At 49.2% G+C, this 3,308-nt stretch overlaps 1 pseudogene; it reads left to right on the top strand.

Moving 5' to 3' along the window:
• The first annotated feature begins 557 nt into the window (after window positions 1-557).
• Window positions 558-2,530, top strand: LOC107139796 (annotated as a pseudogene).
• The last annotated feature ends 778 nt before the right edge of the window (window positions 2,531-3,308 follow it).

Genomic DNA, 3,308 nt, shown 5'->3' with positions numbered 1-3,308 from the left:
CTCCCCAGCCCTGGGCCAGGGCGGTTCCGGGAGCCGGAACTCGGCCGCCCCGCGCTCGGTGTTCGCTCCGATAAGATCATGTTCTAAGAAGCACCCAGGCACTGAACCCGAGCAATCTGTCTGCAAGCCGCAGGCGAATGGCAGCCTGAAATTACTTGTTCTATGGCTGAATGAGCTGCGGTCAGTCGAAAACAGGGATGGTGACGTCAGCTTTCCAACATGGTGGCTGCTGGCCTCCTTTGTGGTCTGACCAGTGTGGAGAACCGAGATGGACCGCTTCCTTCCCCCGTCTCAAACCCAGAATTTAGCCCTGAGTACGGTGCTTACACGGCTGGCAGAAACTGCAGCGCTGTATCCCTGCGTCGCTATCTCCTCGTTTCCCAGCGCGTGCTGCAGACTCTAGCCGCGGGGCGATATAACTCTTCACTCTTCATCAAGTAAAACCTCTGCAGCCCCCTCATTCTTTTATAATATATTAATGAGAAAACTTCTCTGGGAAAAAAAAAAAAAAACTCTTCCAGGACAGACATTGAGAGAACGAGGAGGAAGGAGAGAAAATGGCGTCCACAGATTACAGTATCTATAGCCAAGCTGCAGCCCAGTAGGGCTACAGTGCTTACACTGTCCAACCAACTCAAGGATATACACAGACCACCCAGGCATATGGGCAACAAAGCTATGGAACTTATGGACAGCCTACTGCTGTCAGCTATACCCAGGCTCAGACCACTGCCACCTATGGGCAGACCGCATATGCAACTTCTTATGGACAGCCTCCCCTCCCACTTGTTATACTATCCCAACTGCCCCCAAGGCATACAGCCAGCCTGTCCAGGGGTACAGCACTGGTGCTTATGACACCACCACCGCTACTGTCACCACCACCCAGGCCTCCTATGCAGCCTGGTCTGTATATGGGACTCAGCCTGCTTACCCTGGCTATGGGCAACAGCCAGCAGCCACTGCACTGCAAGACCGCAGAATGGTAACAAGCCCGCTGAGACTAGTCAACCTCAGTCTAGCACAGGGGGTTATAACCAGCCCAGCCTAGGATACAGACAGAGTAACTACAGTTATCCCCAGGTTCCTGGGAGCTACCCCATGCAGCCAGTTACCGCGCCTCTATCCTATCCTCCTATCAGCTATTCCTCTACACAGCCGATTAGTTATGATCAGAGCAGTTACTCTTAGCAGAACACCTATGGGCAACTGAGCAGCTATGGACAGCAGAGTAGCTATGGTCAACAAAGCAGCTATCGGCAGCAGCCTTCCACTAGTTACCACCCCCCCACCCCAGACTGGATCCTATAGCCAACAGAGCAGCAGCTACAGGCAGCAGAGTCATTCCTACAGGACCACCCCAGTTGCATGGGTGTTTATGGGAAGGAGTCTGGAGGATTTTCCCGACCAGGAGAGAACCCCCTGAGACAGAGGAGGTTTCCCCCCATGAGTGGCCCGGATAACTGGGGCAGGGAAAGAGGGGAATTTGATTGTGGAGGCATGAGCAGAGGTGGGCAGGAAGGAGGACGTGGTGGAATGGGCAGTGCTGGAGAGCGAGGTGGCTTCAATAAGCCTGGTGGACCCATGGATGAAAGACCAGACTTTAATCTAGGCCCTCCAGTAGATCCCGATAAAGACTCTGACAACAGTGCAGTTTATGTGCAAGGATTAAATGAGAATGTGACTCTTGATGATCTGGCAGATTTCTTTAAGCAGTATGGGGTTGTTAAGATGAATAAGAGAACTGGGCAACCCATGATCCACATCTACCTGGACAAGGAAACAGGAAAGCCCAAAGGTGATGCCACAGTGTCCTATGAAGACCCGCCAACTGCCAAGGCTGATGTAGAGTGGTTTGAAGGAAAAGATTTTCAAGGAAGCAAACTAAAAGTCACTCTTCCTTGAAAGAAGCCTCCAATGAATAGCATGTGGGGTGGCATGCCAACCCATGAGGGCAGAGGGATGCCACCACCACTCCGTGGAGGTCTAGGTGGCTCAGGAGGTCCTGGGGGACCCATGGGTCACATGGGAGGCCGTGGAGGAGACAGAGGTGGTTTTCCCCCAAGAGAGCCACGGGGTTCCCGAGGGAATCCTTCTGGAGGAGGAAACGTCCAGCACCGAGCTGGAGACTGGCAATGTCCCAATCCGGGTTATGGAAACCAGAATTTCGCCTGGAGAACAGAATGCAACCAGTGTAAGGCTCCAAAGCCTGAGGGCTTTCTCCCACCACCCTTCCCACCCCCAGGTGGTGACCATGGAAGAGATAGCCCTGGTGGCATGCGGGGAAGAAGAGGTGGCCTCATGGACCGCGGCAGTCCTGGAGGAATGTTCAGAGGTGGCCATGGTGGAGACAGAGATGGCTTCCGTGGTGGCCGTGGTGGAGGAAGATGAGGTGGTCCAGGGGGTCCCCTGGACCTTTGATGGAGCAGATGGGAGGAAGAAGAGGTGGACGTGGAGGACCTGGAAAAATGGATATATCAAGCACCATCAGGAATGTAGAGATCGGCCCTACTAGACACAGACCCCGCAGAGCTGCATTGACTACCAGATTTTTTTTTTAAACCAGAAAATGTTTTCATTTATAATTCCATATTTATAATGTTGGGCACAACATCATGATTATTCCTTGTCTGTACTTTAGTATTTTTCACCATTTGTGAAGAAACATTAAAACAAGTTAAATGGTAGTGTGCTGAATTTTTTTTCCTTCTTTTAAAAATTGATGTTTAACCAAGATTAACAATGGGAACCCCTGTGAGCATGCTCAGTATCAATGTGGAGAACTAAAGGGGCCTCTAATTGTAATAATGTTCATGGTTGTGATTTTTTTTTAAATAAAATTCCAAAAGTTTATAAAATAACAAAACAAAAAAACTCTTCCACACAAGTATTCATGTCAGAATTTGATTCCTAGGAACCAAACGTGAGGCAACTTGTACCAGGAATACTCTTAAAAAGCAGGCTCAACAATGGCATTTTGGAGATATGAGAACCCTATCACTGATAGGAGCTGGTATGTTGGCAGCTCCCAGCACACTTTACTGGTGAAACTGCTAAAATGTCAACTTGTAACAAACTAGGATGAGATGTGAATGGAAGATACTGGCCTTGGCAATCTCACACAACCCTTAGAAAAAGTGAAGTCAATGGCCCACTTTAAATGAAGAGTACTATCTGGAGTCTCAAGGAAGACATCAGACAGCAAAATCAGACAATGAAAGATCACTTCAACAATGAATTACATAAACAAATCCAAGAAGCAAAAGATCAACTATACAGGGAGATAGAGGTTATAAAAAACAAACAAA

This window comes from Marmota marmota, unplaced genomic scaffold, assembly GCF_001458135.2.
Source record: "Marmota marmota marmota unplaced genomic scaffold, marMar, whole genome shotgun sequence".
NCBI lineage: Eukaryota > Metazoa > Chordata > Mammalia > Rodentia > Sciuridae > Marmota > Marmota marmota.
This window is presented reverse-complemented; position numbering and strand designations above follow the sequence as displayed.